General features: G+C 30.1%; 1 pseudogene; it reads left to right on the top strand.

The window, feature by feature from the left end:
• The window catches only part of LOC129608240 (uncharacterized), a 164,300-nt pseudogene that overhangs the window by 122,613 nt on the left and 20,345 nt on the right, over positions 1 to 21,342 (top strand).

Genomic DNA, 21,342 nt, shown 5'->3' with positions numbered 1-21,342 from the left:
AAAAGATTTTCATACAGCCTCTTGATTTTTATATATCTACTGAAAATCACGATTACATCATCAAATTTGTTTGAAAAAAATTTCAGTTTTGTAGCTTCAATACCTTCTGAGCTATGAACAAAGAATTTATAAAGTTTTATGGCAGCTACCACAAACTGTCGCGAAATTTCATCGACTTTTATCTAAATAACATATTAGCTTGTGTAATTATTCAATTACCCCGACTAATTTTGGAGATATGGTCAAATAACTTTTGGAGCTATATGGCACCTGTCACAAGTGCTCATAATATCTCCAAAACTTTTAAGGAATATAGTTACCATTTTACCATATTTGTTTTTGCCAAATTCTAGTACTGCAGGTTGAACAGTTTTTGAGAAAAATGTCAAATAAATTTTGAAGTTGTATGGCAACTACCCGAACCAGTACCTCGATTGTAGCTTTCAATTAAATAGGGTTCTGAAAATTCGGTAAATGTAGCTTAATTAATTTTTGAGTTATTATTGGGACGGACGGAAGGACAGGTAGACGAGTGGACAAGAAAATGGGTAGAGGGGCAGACGAGTATACGTGCAAACGGATAGACATAGGTAAATCGACTCAGAGTTTGGCACTGATCAAAAACATATACTTGAGTGTATGTCTAAGACAATTATTTTTTCGCGTTACAAACGGTTACGTAAATTTATTATACTCGTCGAACATATGTACGTTCGTACGGATATAATGAAATCAACAAGCATTATCAAAAAAATTCGTTCTTCTAATTAAAGGTAGGGCCGAATTTAAAAAAAAAGGGGCAAATTTGTATGCATTCGTAAAATAAAAATTAACAGGAATTACCGTTATTGATTCAATTGACAGATAATTCTTTTTTTTTTTCATTACATCAAAATGAAGGAGAAAATTCTTCAAAAAATTTCATTCACGTTTTTTATTTGGTTGTACGTTTGACAATTTGAGTTCATAGAATATGAATAAATTTTGTGTTTTAAAGAACATGGACAAAAATTCGATTGATTTTTAATTTTTGCTTTTTTTTCGATTAATTATGTTGTTTAAATGGTATTTATATATTTATTAAGGTTGTAATGTCTTTTGCAAGAAATTGATGTAGGAGAGAAGAGGACCGAGAGCAAAGTTTAAGCCATAAGTTGTTGAGTTCAAGTCAAATTTAAATTTATGAATTAAAATGAAATTGTTGAGCTCTTTGAGGCTCAAAAATTTAGTGAGCTCATGAATTTAGTAAGTTACAAAAATAAGTTTTGATGAATTTAGTTGTGAATTCTTGAATATTATAATATTTTACTGATTTGAAAATGCAACATTCTGCTATTCTGCTATTAATAAAATTACTTCCACTTTAAAATTTTAGACTTACACTTTTAAATTTTAGCTATTGAGCTCAAAAGCAATTATGCTGTTCCCTTTTCTGAGTTCAAAATCACCTCTTGTTTATATAGCACTTTTCTCTTGCCTTGGAAAAAAGTTCTTAAATTTGTAAGATTGAACACATCCCTTCCTTAATTTCTCAAATAAATTACTTTAGAATTTGGATTGAAGTACGAGTTTACTGTTTCTTAAATTGCATTTAGTGATAAAACAGAAGATATATAGGTGCTATTTTAACTCCATGCAATTCCTGTGTGGTTTTATAATGTTCTCCAAGGTACAAATTATTATATAGAACTTTAAATTTTGTAATGGAGCTTTAACTTTATACTAATATTTTCACTTTTTTTAAATTGAGGATTAAATTGACAAATTGATACTTTCGACAGTAATCTTGACATACACACATAATGCAAATATAAAATTTGTTGAGTAAATTGAATTTTTAAAAAATTTTTCTTTTGAAAACAAAAATATTTTCTGAATATAAATAACTAAATCTATTAAAATATTTTATTCATTGTAAAAATGTGAAGTTAATAGAATAATATTGGGAAAAAAAAGATGTAAATTGTTCAGTTCTTAAATAATTTTATTTCAAAAATTTTATCTCACATATTTTTCTTATATGTACTCAAACAAACTAAAAAAAATATCGCTTGTTTATCATATATGTATGTATGTAGATTTTAATTTTATACAAGTGTATGCTTGTAGAAACTCATGTCACATCATTATTCGAATACAAAAAATCGAATTATTTAAGTTGCCTGACGAAAATACTTGCACAACATTAAAATAATACTTAAATATAAATGTAAATTATTGTAGATTTTTAAGTAAACCCTGTCGGATTTGAGAGAAACGAGAATAATTTTGAAAAATTGATTGGGTTTAAGAGAGTGTGAATTTCGCTTATTTGAATATTATTTCTCTAAATTATAAAATATTTCTGCAAAGTCCATTTTCCAACTCAAGACATTGGCGAACTTTATTCTTGTAAAATTTTGTTATGTTGTAGAAAATGTCGAAAGTACACGTACTCAAATTTCTTTTCAAATTCTGTCAAATTTTTATGGCTCAATAAATTCGAACTGGCTCAATAGATTCGAACTGGCTCAATAAATTCGAACTGGCTTAATAAATTCGAACGGACCTATTTGGTTTGTAATTGCCTGTTATATTAAATTTCGAATATTTTTCCTTAAATGGTGAGATTTTCTTGAATATTTAAAAATTCAATGCTAAAAAGTTTGACTGGGAATAATATTGGTTAAGAAAAGAATGTCAAAAGAAGTAAACAAAAATCAAATTATTTACATTACCTACATACATATTATGCTGATTTATTTCTGTCATACAACTCAAATTTTATATATTAGAAATTCGAAAATCAAATATAAACTGATATACATACGTTCTTCTGTTATTATGAGTTATAGCTATAGGTATGATTTATTAATATACACATACCTATTCTTATGTAATATTGTTATTCCACCTTAAGGTTCTGCCTACATACCTAATATTTTTTTTGTACCTATAGATAGCTAATAAATTGGATTTGATGTTTGTTTTTTTTTTTTTAACAAAAGGAACAAAAGTATGAACCAATTTTTCATCAAATTTCAAAAAGAAATTTAATTTACGATCATGTCTATTTCCTCTCTTATCAACGATATTACAATATAGAGAGAATGAAGAAAATGGTTTCAAATGTATGTCAGAATATGTCAGAAAAGTATAAATGTTGTGATGACATTAAAATCTTACTATTGTGCCAGACAATATTAAAAGTTAATAAAATACAAGAGAGATGGAATTGTAAAATGACTGAAAATATTTTCATTATACCCTGCACTTCGTGAAGGGTATATTAACTTTGGTATGGAGTTTGTAACTACTTGAAGGAGTCATCTGCGGTATGGACATATATATATATTCTTGCTCAGCGTAAAATTCTGAGTCGATTTAGACATGTCCGTCTGTCCGTCCGTCCGTCCGTCCGTCCGTCCGTCCGTCCGATCGCACGATAACTCAGAAACGAATAATGCAATCGACACCAAACTTTCACAAGTTCTTTCTTTTGTGCCAAGGACGAGCCCTATTGTTATTGGACTAATTCGGACAACGGGTTCGGGTAGCTGCCATACAACTTCAACAGCAAATTTTTTATATTCGGCAAAATAATAAAGTCAGATTCATGAAACTTAGCAGTCATGTGTCCAATTATAGGTCAAATATATTTCTGAAGTTTTAGAGGAATCGCTTGACAGGTTCGGGTACCTGCCATACAACTCCAGAAGCTAATCTTAAATATTTGGAAAAATAATAAAGTCAGATTCATGAAACTTGGCAGTCATGTGTCCAATTATGGGTCAAATATATTTCTGAAGTTTTGGCGGAATTGCTCGACAGGTTCGAGTAGCTCCCATACAAGTCTAAAAGCTTATTTTAAATATTTGGAAAAATAATAAAGTCAAATTCATTAGATTTGGCAGTCGTGTGTCCAATTATAGGTCCGACATATTTCTAAAGTTTTAATGCGATTGCTTGACAGGTTCGAGTAGCTCCCATGCAAGTCTAAAAGCTTATTCTTAATATTTGGAAAAATAATAAAGTCAGATTCATGAAACTTGGCAGTTGTGTGTCCGATTATAGATCAGATATTTTTGTGAAGTTTTGATGGAATTGCTTGACAGGTTCAGGTACTTGCCATACAACTCCAAAAGCTTATTTTACATATTTGGAAAAATAATAAAGTCAGATTCATGAAACTTGGCAGTTGTGTGTCCGATAATAGATCAGATATATTTGTGAAGTTTTAGTGAAATTGCTTGACAGGTTCGGGTGCTTGCCATACAACTCCAAAAGCTTATTTTACATATTTGGAAAAATAATAAAGTCAGATTCATGAAACTTGACAGTTGTATGTTGAGTTATAGGTCACATATATTTGTGAAGGTTTGGTGGAACTGCTTGGCAGGTTCAGGTACTTACCATACAACTCCAAAAGCTAATTTTAAATATTTGGAAAAATTATAAGGTCAGATTCATGAAACTTGGCAGTCGTATGTCCAATTATAGATCAGACATGTCCGTGAATGATTTTAGAGGTTCAAGTAATTGCCACACAATAACGAAAGGTGCAGGGTATAATTCAATCGGTTTATACCGAATGAAACGTTTTTACTTGTTTTTTATTTTTTTTTTTAATTTTATGGATGTAAAACAAATTTTTTCTTAATTTAATATAAAGTTTTCATAGGATGTGAAGATTAATAGTGACGGCGCCGTCTGCTATGCAATTTTTGAATTTAAGTGAGATTGAATAGTAGTTTGTTTTTTGTTGTGATGAAGAAGACGAGGTTGGAAATATTGTAGAGGAAACTAGTCTAATATCTGAACATTTTTTTTTTGTTACGGTTCAAGTAGATTTTGGATAAATTGTAAATGTTCAATATTGTAATAAAATTAATTCAACATGATTAATAGGAGAACTTAATAAAAATTCAACTTGAGGAGAACACGATTTAATGAGTTGATGGCATGGTCTTTATTTTCCACTAATTGTTACAGGACTTAAAGAGATATATGGTGAGTTGTCTAAGACAATTATTAAAATTCCGTAGGAACGGTTCTTATATTTTACTGGAGTCAAGCATTTAGCTCAGTTAATAGACTTACCATCGACTTTTCAAAAATAATTTTTCGAAATGTAAAAGTTTATGTGTATTTTGCAAGAAATTGATTTTTTCTTCCCAAAACTTTTATATGTGTTTAACTTTTTTTTATAACTCAAAAAAAAAAAAACAAACAAAAAAATATTTAATCAGTCAAATGTAAGGAAAACTTTTTTTGCAATTTTAAATTTTTTTTTTTTAAATCAAAAATAGGTGTAAACAACTTCAACAATATGAGAAAAACTCTTTTCATGTTACCATCAAAACCATACATTTATGCATAGATGCGGAGATACTTAATATTCGCAAGAGTTTTGCAATTCAAATATCCTTAGCATAGAGTTAGGGCGGTGAAAATTTAGACAGATTGTGACAGGTATAATAAAAAAGGGAAGGAAAAAAATGAGGATTGAAAGTTTGTGGTTATTAGTATTACCTAACCTGTAAAAAAAAAAACAATTTTTTAAACTTTTTATTTTGTAAACATCAGCACAGTATGACATCATGCAGAGGAACGCGAAAAGTGAAAAAAAACAGTAAATAAGTAAATAACAAAAAAAACAAATAAAACACAAAAACCACCATTCAGAAAGTTAAATTGAAATAGGAAATGAAGAAGAAACAAGAAATAGAAAAGCAGGAAGTTAGACCGGAGCATTAAAAATTAAAAAAAGAAAAAATGAATTTTTTATTTTCAAGTATGAGGTGTGAGATTTATGGTTATGGGGATCCTTTATACATTAATGTCTATGTTTAAGTTCTAGGTAATAATTTAACTGAGATTCAAGAATATTTTTGTTTATAATATTATTCAATTATGTAAGCAAAATAAAAGAATAATAAAATTACGTGATAATTTTATTTGTTTTGCAAAACCTTTTTAAGTAATTTCATTCTTAATGAGAAAATGGAAAAAATTTGAATTAAAAAAAAAAATTTTTTTTTCTCATATTTTATAAATTATTTTTAATGTCTTAAAATAATTATTAAATCCAATAACAATAAATAAAATTATATTACAAAGTAATTAAAACAGAAAGAGAGATTAAGTAAATGAGTGCGGTTTTAAAGAAAATACGCCAAACGCAATTCAGGTACGGCTCTTAAAAAGAAAGAAAATTAAGTTACAACATGAAGAGAATTCATATAGTATTTTTAAGGCAAGACGAGGTCGTGTTATAAACTACAACTGCCACATGGGAGACTATTGTATGTTTTTCAATTCATAGAATAAAAAAAGTTTAAAAATATTTTTCCAAATAACAAAAAATTAATTTGTTTTTTGATATTTAATCGACTGTCTTTAAAAGTTTCCTTCTTTCATCTTCTAAATAAAAATATCCAATAAGTAATAAACTGTTCCTATAATTTATAGGTAAAGCCAGTGGGGAGTGAGGAACTACGTAGAATAAATAGTCCACCAATAGCAGGCTATGATTACTAAATTTTTTCATGAGAAAATCGTATGATTATTTTGACTAAAGATTGACAACGATAACATCTTGAAATAAATTTCAAAACTAAAAGTATCATGAAAATTTTAGATTAACACAGGATAAATCTTTGGTGAATATCAAATAACAATCTAAATGTCTTGAAAAATATTTTCAACATATTTCATCAACGGAACGGTATACATTAAACCTTCATCGTTAAATCTCCTTGGACAGTCACAATTAATATTTTCTAAATATTCACAAAATTGACTTCTTAAACTATAAACCTAAAAATTTTTAGGTAATTCAATTCAAGAAACTTGAAATTTATTCAATCTGATCTAATTTTAAAACTCTTTATAAATTCCATGAATTTAATTCATTGTAAATTCATCATTCTACAAAGCATACCTTGATACCTACATGAAATCCATGTTAGAATTCATTGTAATCCAACAATTTGTGTCCCTTTCCAGAATTTGTTTACTAAATAAAAGTTACTTTGTTGAAATTTTGTTGAATTTTCTATCACAATGTCTATATGTGTTAGTTATATATAATGTGTACTCTAATAATATACAATATAATCGTATTCAAACATCATGTTTAATTGAAAATATCAAAACGAAAAATAATTTACCTTGATTAATTAAATTGTGTTTTCAAAAGAAAAGAAAAAAAAATGTAATAAAACGCTTATTTTGTTATTTAATTTGAAAATTAAATTTAATTTGTGTTATAGAATTCAAAGTTTTTTGTTTAAATTTCAAAAAAATTTAGATACTTGGTTAGATATACATAGTTTGTGGTTAGCAAAAAAAACAAACTGAAAAAAGGTATAAAATAAAAGAGAGAGAGCTATAATTAAAGAGATAAATAGAAATTTTACATTTAGATTTTAAAGTGTTTATTTCTCGTCACACCATTTTTATTAATTTCAGGAGAAATAAATTATTGAGAATTACTCGGTGAGGATTTCCTTCTTAGAATTCATTTTTATACATAATTTTTTTTATTGTTTTTAATCGCTATGCTTTTAAATTTTTTGTGGTTGCCTTATTGAAATAATTTAACAATAAATGACTTATGGGTTTGATTATTTTTAAAAATGCAAATTAATCAAATTAAACTTGATGTTAAGATAAACTGGTTTAATTATATTCATTATCATTTTTCTTTAACTTTGATAACACTAGATCACAATTATTATTTGTCAAGTTTGGAATTTGTTCCAAGACCAATCACACAAATTTCCAAGAAATTTTCCTCAAAAGATCTTCATGAGTTACTCTAGAATGTATTTGATTCCAAAAATTCCAAACTATTTTCATTAAATCATTTGAGTCTTTTCATATATACCACATATTTTGCTACATTGAATCAAAATTGGCGCATCTCATATGAATAAAGCTTGATAGTGGAACATTGCTTTCCGTGGGTTAGGTTAGGTTAAGTGAACGCGGCTATCGTAAGGTACACATAGACTGCAATGGCCCGTCATTATTTATAACGAATATCTGACAATCCCCCAAATATATGTTTGCAGATTGGGGTTGACTAGCCTTATCATCTTATGGATGGTTTCACCGTCTGATGGTTTCACCTACGCCGGAATCAACGAGCTGAAAAAATGAGCTGAGAATTTTCTATGAGTCTAGCGTCTGGTGAAATGTCATCTAACATTTTGATCGCATTCGTGTACATGATTTCTTGCCCGCATTTGCTGTGAGTTTGACATTTTCCTGATTCCAACTGTTGCCTTTGCGTGAGGGATACGGTTCAGGATTTCCCTGAAATTTTCTTGAGTGAAATTTTCCATCAGTTGACTTTCAACCTTCTTCTAGTTTTCTACCGATATCTCGTCATCTTCATTTTGTGTCTGGTCTACATTTAGCAATGATTGGATTTTTTTCAGAATCTCGTTAAATGGCTTAGAGAACGGTATTGGTGTAGCGACATATGTTAACCTCTCGCAGCTTTTTGGCTTCCCGAGTTGAATTGAATTGTAGGCGATGTTTTTCGAACTGTTTTAATCACATAACTTCCCAGATTTTAATGTGTACCGGATTTATTCTGTTTTTTTAAATTTGTTAGTATGGATGTCCATCCCCGTTTACGACTAAGCTATTTCTCTAGAAATATATTAATTTTAGAAATCATATTAATATTTATTTGATCAATTAGGACATCATATCAATTTAGTCAACATTAATTTGAATAACCGGGATGAATATTTCTCTTTTACTCGATAGTACAGCTCGGCGTTCTATAGTACAATGATTTTAAAATTTCAAATGAAAACAACTAAAATAAAATTTATAATGATTTTAATAAAGTCTACAGAATAAAAATTAAAATTATAATTTACATTTTGAAAGGAACCGTTATCACTACATTATTGTTTGAATGACTAATAATTTTTCAACATTTTGACTTAATGAGTGTTTTGGTTCTGAATTATACAAAATTAATGTTCTTCTTTGAACAGAAGCAAACTATATTTTCATTTTATAAAAATATTAAAGAAAAAATATGAAAATTAAAACAAAAAAACGAGATTAACTTTCTCTTTCAAAATTTTATTTAAGAAATTTATAATGATCGTTATCAAGTCGTGAAATCATCATCTCTTTTCACTTTTCTTTCAAATGAAAATCTTTAAAATGAGCACAAATTATAGATACACTTAAAAAATTGAGAAATAAAATAAATTTAGAAAAAAATTTTACAAAATTTGAGAAAAAAAATGTTGATGAGAACATTTTTAAAGTATTTATTAATTAAAGTTGTAAAGAAAAATTAAAAATAATTTATTATTCTTGGAAGAGAAATGGAAAAAAAAAAACAAAAGTAATATTACAATTTTATATTTAAAAACCGCAAATGACTTGTAAAATTACAGACAATGAAAAAAGAAGGAAGGCGAAGAATGATTTTGATTCCATCGTAAATAATGATGTCCTTTTTTTGTATTTACTATTTTACTCTTTCAATTAAATGCTGGATAATATTTCAACTTGAAATATTATAATGAATAATAATTATTGTCTTGGGACAATTAAGAATATTTTGCAATTTTGAAATTTTTTTGTTTTTTTTAGATTTTGTTTTAAGAAATTTTTTGAAATTTATTTAACTAGCTAAATTGAAATTTGTTTTAATTTTATAAAATGATCTTATCAAGTAAATAAACAATTAAAATTAATATTTTCAAAAAAATTGCACATTTCCGGGAGATTATTTAATTGTTGAAGAGATGAAAATAAAGGAATCAAAAATTGCTACAGTTTAACATTCTAATTTATAAAAATTAAAGTTTTATTACAATGATTTTCTTACAGTGAATCTTTCATATTAAAATTTATCCATCACAAAGTTTGTGAATTCTGTACCTTCCCGAATTAAGGGCTTTTAAGTCTTAGTTTCAAGTAAAATTATGAAAATGGGTTTTGCAATAGATTTTATACAACGTTAAAAAAGAGCTTTCAATGTCACCATGTTGTTACCAATTAGTTTACGTTATTAGAACACTTATTTCGTAATATTAAAAATTAGAAATTAGCAGCGTCACCCGTATAGTGTTCACATTTTTATTTATTGTAAAATTGAATTATCCAACAGAGTTCCAACAGTTTATGTTTGCAAAAGATCTTAAATAGATAATGTCAAACTAACAAAGCGAAAAACATTGTTTCAATTTTGTATTTTCTTTAAAAAAAAATTTAAATGAAAGCAATATTCTTTTAAATTCCAGAACCAAAATAAAATTGAGAACATAAAATTTGGTTGCAAATTTTTTTTTTTTATTTTCTATATTTTGCTATGGGCAAGATTTTCGTTCTTCATTTAAAAAAATTTTTTTTTATGTTATACTAAAAGCATTTAAATATTTTATTTAAAAAATAAAAAGAGAATATTCAATTGTTTGCAGTCTTAAAAATGTTTATGGCTTAGTCTCTCAATTTTTTATTTTTATTTTTGTTGTTCTCTTTTGTTTGTTATCTCAATCAAATTATTATGTTGGTATACGTGATAAACATTAAAAATTATTATTCAAGTTATATTTGCCTTCTTCTTCTAACAATTTTTAAGAAAACTTCTCTCCCATTCTTTGTAATCTTTTCTCCATTTGTACAGGCTCGGCTCGTACAGTGTACACTCTCATTACGAATTCATATTTAAACTTATGATGAAATCATGTCTCTTTTTTTCGCGTATAAATAATAAATAAATTTTGTATGAGAAATTTGAAATGAACAACTAAATGGAAAACGATGAATAGATGGCTCGCTGCTCTTGCCTTTTCACGTACTACAACAAAAATGTTTAATAATATGAAAATGAAAATTTTTATTTATCGTAATTTTTTTTTTTTTTTTTTCTTCAATTGGAATTTAAAATGCATGAGGGAATTATAAAAGAAATATAGATTAAAAATCATAAAAATAAATTCTTTTTTTTTTCTGCTCTTGCTCCATTATTTATGACTGACGCCTTAAAATAAAACAACGATAATATTATGTAATATTAAAAATTAGAGAAACAAGGAATGGAAAAAAGTGATATTTGATCAAGAATATATGACAGAAAAAAAAAAAGAAATTTTAGTGTAAAAAAACAGAATAGAAAATTATAGTGAATAATTTAGAAGATGGAAATATTGTAATTTTGTGTATGTGTATATAATTTTTAAGAATATTATTTATGAAGCGGGATCTATATGGACTTAGTTAGAAAATGAATGTTATTTTAATATGTGTCATTGAGATAATATAATATTTCTTATTTAGATTAATTTCTAGTCAAGAACTTAAGTATAGTATTCAAATCAATATGATTTTTTATTACAGTGCCAAAAATAATTGGGGTCGGGTCATTATGAAAATAAAAATGCTGAGAAAAGTATTTGCAATTTAAGAGAATTCTTGGGTAAAACAACAAATAATGTAATGTAGAATTCTTTCAGCATAATTTCAGGTGGACACTCTTGCGAATTCATAAAACTTTTGAAAAATAAAAACTCATCATAATTGATTTTTGAGTATCTGAAATGGAATACGGCACCTTGATTGAAATTCATCAGATGTATCTAATTTCGTTCAGGAAATGTATTAATGAAGTAAAGCAAATTAACTAACGAAAATATATTTGAAATTTATCTTGAAAAAATATTAACCACCTACTTCAAGATAATAGTTTTGGACAGTTTTCAGTTATGAATGAACATATCTTATAGGGACATATTTAATTTCATCATATTCCGTTTGATTTATTAATTTTCAAGACTTAGATATTTTCTTAATATTTTTCATACACGTATCCCAAGGCTATATGAGCAGGCATTATAATTTAGACAGGGTATTTCGCATAATATGGCAAATAATTTCAGGGATGATTTTTTTATCAATTTTCAGAAAAAACTGACGGGGGGGGGGAGGCGGATATATTCATTTCACTATGCATTTTTCGCATGTTTTTATAACAAATTCAACACATTTTACTAACAAAACTATGAGAGATAGAGGAAAATGTTATATGGCTTAACTTTAAGCTCTCATTATAGCGAAAAAAAGAAAACAAAAATATATAACACAAATTTTCGAGAAATTTCGGGTACTTAAAAAAAAAGTAAAAAAAGAAAACAAAATTTCCGACTTTGACAAGCTTTATCTCGAAAACTGTGGCACAAATCAAATTGTTTGTAAGCCCGAAATCAAAGAGCGATTAATCGCATGTAAAACAAACCATCCATAGCTACTCCACGTTGCATGGTTCCGAAGTTATAAGCATTTATTTATATGCAGGAAAATCTGGTAGAACAGGCTGTAGCTCAAAACCGAATATATCCGCACCTTCCCGCGCACCTTACAATTGCCTGCTGGAAATTGATTCAATAATCATCTCTGAAACTATGTGAAACACCCTGTATGTTTCATTTGCTTATCTGTTGATAGAGACCTTCATATTTTTATTGATTTTGAATGCGAAAAAAATTAAATTTGATATCAATTTTAGGTTGATTGCGTTTTTTCTCTTTACTTTTTGTTTCTTACAAAATATATGAAATAAAAATAAAATTTATTGTGATATAAAAGTGCATACTTTAATAATAAAACATAAAAATCATGTTTAATAACAAAAAAAATATTAGAATAAAAAAAAATGGGGAAAAATTCGCCTTATACGTAACAAGGAAGAAATAAAATGAAAACCGTATTATTCACCACGATATCAAAAAAAAAATATTGTCAATTAATTTCATGAAAATATTCTCAAGTGATGTGTCAATTACCCACCGGGAAAAAAATAATAAAATGTCAGTATTTTACTGATTAGACGGGAGAGTAAAATATTTTTTACATTTTACAAAAATACGCAGCATGCATTTATAAGCAAAGACTAAACCTATTCTATTAAAGAGTAACATTCTCGGAGTGTTGGTTTTTCGAAATTTATTTTTTAAGCAGATTTGAAATGTGTTATACAGGTGGGTTTGTTTGGATTTCCTTTCGTGCGGCTGGCATTCAAAAGTATGTACTGTGTAGACCACTAGTAGTAGTTGTTGTAAGAGAGGCGGCTTCCCCCCGAACACCCATGCACTAGGCCAATAGAAAAGGCCCATCGGCAACCCCCAAAACCAGCATCCAACAACCCCCATGCAATCCAACCTGCCAGAACCCCTATCCAAATCAGCCAAGCTCCCTGGCGAAGCCCAAAAGCCGCGCAAAAGACACCCCGGATAGGCCCCCAAGGCCATCATGAAAATAAGCCCCTAAGACACGTTTTCTCTTCCAAATTAAAAACGGGCAGACACAGAAGACATGCTCTACATCCTCCACCTCCGCCACATCCCGACATCCACGACATACATCCGTCGGAGCGATTCCAAGCCTCCTGGCCATTTTCCTCAAAAGGCAATGCCCCGTCAGGACCCACACAAGTGTGCTGAGATCAGCCCAACAATACCTAAACAACATCCTTGTCCTCCTTTTGTCCCTGATAGACCACGTTGTTTTAATCATCCTACACGTGTGAACCTCCGCCCACAAGACCCAACTCCTCCTCCTACACTCACCATCTATGACATCAAGATATGCTCCAAGCGGCAGACGCACCGACCAATCCATAATGTCAGCATCCCCGCTCACCTCGGCCCTCGCAAGACGATCTGCCATCTCATTACTCCGTTCCCCTCTGTGACCGGGAACCCAGAACACAGTCATCCTGCACATATTTCAAAGTGCCCCAAGTGCCCCCTGCATAGACCCACCAAAGCCGACCCAACCGAATACGACGCGAGGGCCCCAATCGCGGATCTACTATCACTCTCCGCTTTCACCTGCTCACTCTCCGGATCCAAGTCGAGAAGAAGATCCAAACCCAAAGTGGGTGTAGTACGCAATGTGCCAGTCATCCCAACGCACGCCATACGCTGCACCCTCTCGAATTTCCTCCTCTCCCTGTCCCGAAGCACCACTGGCCACCAGACCAATGCCCAATACGCCAGAATAGACCTAACCACACACTCATACAACCAGTAGGCCAGCCGAGGACTCACTCTCCAACATCTGCCAGCCACCCCCTTGCAGGTAAACAGCGCATTCGTTGCCCTTCTTACTCTATTCTCTATGTTTTCCTGGTTCGACCCCCGCCATCCTAAGCAGGGCAAACCCGGCCACCTTCCGTTTTCTCGTGAAGAATACCAGCTCCGTTTTTGCGGGTTTCACAGAAAGACCGACCAGTCTATTAAGACCCCCTGCATTATTGCACTCAGCAATTCTGGATACTTACTGGAGACCAGGATTGTCACATCTTCCGCATAGGCAGTAACTCTGCACCCACTATCCTCATGAGCCTGAATTAACCTTCCATAACCAGGACCTACAGATATGGCGACAAGACCCCCCCCCCCCACTGGGAGATGCCTCTCACCGACATTATCCTCATCTTACTTGAGCCCCACTCAGCTACAACCACCCTAGTAGTAAACATTTTCCCTATCCATCTGATTATACCTTAATCATCCTCAAAAGCCCCTACGATAGCCTCAACCTTCTTGTACTGCAGAGACAACTCCACCTGTGTGACCACCGCATGCAGCGCCGTCTTCACAGATCTCACTTTTTTGCAGGCAAGCTGGTTATTTGACAGATCCAATTCTCTTTCCTCATTCCTTACATATTTTTCCACTAAACTCTCCATGCTCCTCAGCACAAAAGACGACAAGCTGATTGGTCGGAAATCCCACGCGCTGACATGACCATTCCTACCAGGCTTCGGCACAAAAACCGTTCTCACCTCTTTCAATTCTTTAGGGAGATACCCCATATACAGGCAGTTACGAACAATTACCACCAACCAAACAATGATAAATCTCGGTGCCTCCGCAGAATAATAGGCCACACCCCAGAAGACTTAATACCCCACCTTATCGTCTCTCCTGTAAAAATTTCTTTACCCAAAATCCGTAAGGCCTCTCCTCGGGACCCCCGGAAAGTGAACCCCCTACAGCTCCTCCAGCGTTTCTATACTAGAGCCAGCCGAAGTACCATCATCTCTTTTAACAAAACTGGGTACCAGTGGCTTTCTCGATAGCAGTTTCCTTAATCTTGCAACCTCATTGATATTTTCTACTGACGTGCAATAGTTCCTTCAAGACCTCTGTTTGGCCTTCCTTATTGTGTACTTAAATGCTCTCAGTTCCTTTTTATATTCCTCCCACATGGATGAGCTGCTACCCCGCTTCTCTTAATTTTTTAGCCTCCTCACTTTCCTCCTGAATTCACCAATTTAGTTACACCACCATGGTGGTCTACTACACTTTGCAGGACGGCTAATGGAGCAATTGGTATCGAAGGCCCCCAAAGTTCCAGTTGCAAATGTATCCTATCGAATCCAGCAGTGGTCCGAGAGGGAAGACTCCTTCCCAAAGTAGCCAAAGTAAGGTCTAGCACCTCATTCCTATTCCTAATGACGAAAGTAGGGTCGCAGGCCCTATTACATACACAAAGGTTAGTACCACTAAGAAAATCTATCAAGGACTCAACTCGCTGATTAACATCCGAGCTTCCCCACAGAGTATGGTGCGCATTCGCATCGCATGCATCCAGCACATCGTGTCCCCACATCCTGATAGCCTCCCTGAATTTTTCCGGCGGCGGCTCTGCCTCGCTGCCGTAGAGCATAAAACATGAGATCAGAAGAAGAGGCCAATCCTTCTTCTTCCCCTCTCGCATCACCACAGTCTTATCGCCGTAACAAAAGTTATCTAAAAGAAAAAGTTTTAGTTCCTTCCTAGCTAAAATACAAGATCTATGTCTACTTACTCCGAGTACCCACAGCCATGTCTTGAGCGATAGCCGCTGCAGTCTCCTTCTGGGTTGCAGAGCTTGTTACGCGCATCCTGTGGCTGGTTCCGTGACTCTTCACCCATAAACGGATTAATCCTGCTGAAGTCAAGTTTACTGACGGTCTGTGTGCTGGTGACACCGTCCTCCGGAGAAGCCAAACGGAGTCAGCCTTACTGATGATGATTATGTTTAGGGTCGAAAAACTGAAACGAATAACAAAGATTTGAAATGAAAACACTGTACCTTGAGTTACAGTCACTAAAAAAGCTTTAAAAGATTGATATCAGTGTGAGCTTTAGAACATTTGGAAAAATTTGGAAAACCTATCGAAAAGTGCGACTTGCCTATATTTTCTTCCAATTCTGGGGCATATACTCTTCTTATTATTAATAAAATTTTTATTATAAGTATATTATATATGTATTTGTATGTCATTCCTTGCTAATAAAAATGATAAGGTCACTATTTTTGGTCGTATTAAAATTTATATTTTTTTTATATAAAGCACTCATTCAATTTCTTTTGACAGTTCCCGCATAATTTAGTTAGATTTATAGTACATAAAATTAATATACTATTGTGCTTATACGAGTACATATTGTATGCTATACTATGCCTATATTTATGTGCAATGTAGGAATATATAAGCATGAGTCATGAAGTACCCCATTGGGGAAACAAAGAAATATACTCTGACGATTACATACACATTATTATAATTATGTTTTTATTTCTCTGCACGTTGGTATATACGGACAAAATGTTATAAAATGTATTATAATACAAAATGTGACAGTGTAGAATATAAGATTTCGTGCATATAACGGTTTATTTTCATAGGGAACTGTTGGCGTTTAATTTCCGTATTAAAATAAATTGTACTTGTAAATTATCTAAGGGGATGAATAAGCACTTTTTTTTGTTTTTGATTTTCCTCATTTTATTATTTCGCCTCCTGAGTAGATTAAAATTAGAAACAGTCAATTTAATAGGAAATCTCTTCATATTAAAATATTTTAATTTTTTTTTATTTTTGTTTTTTAAATTTTAACATTTAAAAATTTTGTGCGTTTGCAAAGGAGTAATCCGAAACAATAAATTACGTTTTAAAAAAATTTTGAAAAAAAATCATTACGTTTTAAATAATTTTTGGCAGAATTTAGAGAATTTGTACAGAGATTATGGAATTATTGGGAACAATATCTGTTTATAGCTACTTTTCTAAAGATAAAATATCTATATTAATGGCAATGGTGGTAATAGTAGCCAACAACTCTAATCGACTAAATTAATACAATTTTAAACTTCATTCCGTAAAATTTATTTACTCGAGTACCAATGTTTTTTCATATGAAATTTCCTATATGGTAGTTTGATATTGGCTTTAATTTGAATCAGAATAAATTTATTTAGCTGGCATCTATCTATACTGATGAGCTCAAAATCTTATTGTCCAAAAGACTGTCTGGGAACCATAATGTAATTTTATTGTTTGCACATAAAATTTCCTTCTCTATTTGTGTATATGTACTCGTATGTACACAATGCTTATAGTATACTGTTATCAATGTGTCTGAATTTGATATCTTAATATTAATGTACAATAATGTTTTTTTATGCTCATTTTTTGATTGTGTTATAAAAATCTATATTTTTTTATGTAGAATTTTTTTTTTCTTCCCAAGGATCACCAAAAATAACAATAAAATCATTCTATGGCTGATTGAGATATGAACTTATTTTTTTTTTTTTTGTACATCAGCTGTGTGTGGTATGGTGTGGTTTTCATTTTAAGAAACATGCGGAAAAAATAAATAACACAGTGAATTATTTGAGCATTCAATTTGATGATTTCATCAAAATAAAATAACGAGGAAATAAGTATGAAAAAAAAATTATGTTTTCTTGTACTTCTTATTGATTACGATATCTACAGGATATTTGATAATGGAATTCAATTTTTTTTTCTTTCTTTCTGTTTTATTTTTATATTAAGAAATATATTAATATATAGGTTATATCGTATATACATATATCGGAAATTCTTATAATCTAATTGGATTTTCAAGTTAAATGAATTCGAAGATAAAGAACAGTGACCATCAAAATCCGGAAGTTTCATTAAGTAAAAATGAGTAATCATTATAATTAACGATATGCATTGTTACTCTGCCTAACATTATCACGTAAAATAATATTATTAGTTCCACTTCCCAAAAATATTAACAACTCTTGGCGGTTTTTAGTGTTCTTCTTTGGTACTCTTCCTATAATAAAAATAAAAGCTTTAATACTTATTCCTTTGAAATTTTTTCTTCCATTTGAACGGAAGGTTTTACTAGGCCGACTCTAGCAAAAAGTATAGTAAATATGATATGAAAAACTACACTCGTATTGTTGAACTCTCTGCATTTTTGAAATTGTGTGTCGATAATCAATAAAATATTAACAGGATTTGAGGAAGAAAAAATAATCAATGAAAAGTATTAAAGCATTTACTTCTAATTTTCCGAATAATGTGGTAGATAGAAATCAAAGGCAAATTTTTTACCTCTTAATCGTTTTCAAGCTTTTTTGCTCTTTCTTTCTAATTTGTTCCGAAGGATAGGTAATCTATATAAACACAGTCTCCACATCTTCATCAATGTAGTTGTTGATATTGTTTCTGTTTTACATTTCAAATTAACAAGTATGAAATTTCGCATGCTAACGTAAAATTTAACTTCGTACGCTTATAGGATGGTCACAGTACGTTTTCTTCATGATATTTTAATATTAATGTTCATAGAAACAAAAGTATGCATATCACGTATATTTTCTTATAATGTGTATTTGAAATAATACTGGTTCAAGCCACTTCAAGTAGGCTTATTGCTTCAAGTATTTTGAATTATAGACATAGATTTTGTTTTATGAATTATTATGGTTATAATAATTGAGAAATGATTATAGCCATATATAAAATTTAGAGGCACTTTTTTTTTATATAACGATTACATTAAGTATAATCTTATGCTTTTGATGGTGAAATTTGTTTTGATGTATAATTAAAATTCGTTTCGGATAATATTGAACTTTTATCATTAAAAATCAATTTCTGTAAAACACTAAAGTAAAATTTTTTTTTTTTTTTTAATATTTTTGAAATAATTGGAAATCATTTTGGCAAGTAAATTTTTAACATTATTAAGCGAAAATTTATTAGGTCAGAAAGGAAAAATTAAAATTTCTTCTTGTACCATTAAACATTGTTAAATTTCTAAAAATTTCAATTTGCAGAAAATGGAAGGAAGATGTCGACATTTTGGTTGAAAGCAGATTAAATTAATTTCAAGTAAAATACTCGTATGGGGTCACACTTTTTACAAAAATAGTGGCAAAATAATTAAATCTAATATTACAGAAGTCAGTAGATATTGATGTAGAGTGCCGCGATCGTGGACCACCTGTTTTGTTTTTTCAGTTTTCTCCGTTATCTTAAATCTTTTTTAGCCGCAAGAGCCGCAACTTGAACCAGCCGTCATGTAAAACTGGACCATAGTCTATTGAACCCGAATAAAAATTCGGCCAAATACCGAAAAAAAATTATAATCAAAATAAATACTAACATTCTACTAAACAGAATATTTGAATAGCAAAGACCACTTCTTTCGCAGAAAGCGGTTTTATCCTAACGGCACAATAAACTATAAAACACAAAAAAATGCTATCGTTAAAAATTTCGAATATTTTTTGTAAAAGCACTACACACACTGAAGATACACTGAACTGTTATAAGCAAGCATTTAAATTCAAACTAGATGTTTTGGATGTACTTAAGAGCAGAGAAACTCTTTTAGATATGATGATGAAGTTTGTGATATGAAAAGAACTTCATATAATTTCAAAAACCACTGTGTTCTACCCACTAAATAAATGTGTTAAATAAAGAAATATACATACCTTTTAAGTGCATCCTTATACAACTGAAAAAAGAATAATGCTTTTGAAACTAAAAAGCATAATTACATTACAATCTATTTAAAAACTAACAATATTTTGAAGGAAGTATGTTACACTATATTTTAACCCTCAACATGTTTTGTTAAAATAAAATCGCTTTCAATAACATAATTGAATAAAAACACAATCGGGTTTTTTATTTATATTTCGTGGTAGCTCAGAGTCCGTATATAATCACTCCACATTAAAATTATATGAGTATTATTATTTACGTTCAACCTATTGTTTTATAGAGAAAAGTGTTATGCAGAGCCTAGTTCTGCCTTTTTGAGTGAAGTTAATGTCATTCAACTACAATCACGTATAGTTGTAGTTGCTATAATATTTTTGTTCTCAAGGTTTTCCTGTAAAATTAGAATATTTTATTGAAGTTAATGAAACATTAACCGAGATTTAAATGAAATTATAAAATATTACGTGACAACAGGGTTATAAGGAAAACACTTAATTTAATCGAAACATTTAATGTAATTCTATTCAAAAATTTTTTATTATAATATAAGTTGTAGAAGCCAAGATGTAGTTTTAAAAGTGTTTTCGTAAACATACCACTAGCTTTACCACTTTCATTACAACATCAAAAATTACCATCTGCACTAGTCTCCAAAATTTTATAGGGCAAAAAAAAAGTAAATTTTTTCATACATAACATACTGTTTCCTTCTCTTTTCTTCTTATTTAAATAATACAATTAAATTCTAAAATAAAGAAAACAAGCAGGCAATCTACATTTTATATTAAGTACTTACTTAAAAATCCTTTAAACATGAAAATGGTTAAATATGATAGGGAAAATGGATCTTCTACTATCATTAACACTAAAGATGTAAAATGGTTGCATATACCATACATTAATTTAGTTTTTCCTTGTTATTTATTTTGTTGAAATGGGTAAAGTTTTACCCACTAGAAAATAATGTATAAGAATATTAAATGATTGAGTTAAATATAAATTTATCATCACCATAATCATCATTATAATCTTAAAAATTTTTATGTATGCCAACGCAAATATTAAAGAACATGTTATAATAGAATATGAGCTCTATAATAAAATAGAATGCACTTCATTCATATTTACACAAAATAGTGAGTTATTTACATTAAAAATATAATTTCTTCATATAATGATATTAAATAATATTTGAACATTGCTTTGGCAGAGGATAACAAATACGATAAAATTGCAAAATATTTTAAGAATAACAAACAGTAGTCTACATACGAACGCATTACGGTTTGGAATGAACGTATTACGGAGTATTTTTATTTTACTGCGAAAAAGCAAAGCGTTCTTCTTGTAAGGACTTATAAATAATGCAGGATAAATTTACTTTGCATTTCGTAAAATGTACATTTTTCCCTTTAATAATTTAATTAAAATTCACTTTGCATACTGTTAGGCGGAACAGCAAAATATTTTTTAAAAAAAAAACAAATTCTAAATAAAAAATGAAATAAGCTTTTGATGCAAAATTA

This window comes from Condylostylus longicornis, unplaced genomic scaffold (assembly GCF_029603195.1).
Source record: "Condylostylus longicornis isolate FDR11 unplaced genomic scaffold, ASM2960319v2 ptg000031l, whole genome shotgun sequence".
Lineage (NCBI taxonomy): Eukaryota > Metazoa > Arthropoda > Insecta > Diptera > Dolichopodidae > Condylostylus > Condylostylus longicornis.
Note: the sequence above shows the minus strand (reverse complement) of the source record. Positions and strands in the feature narration are given on the sequence as shown.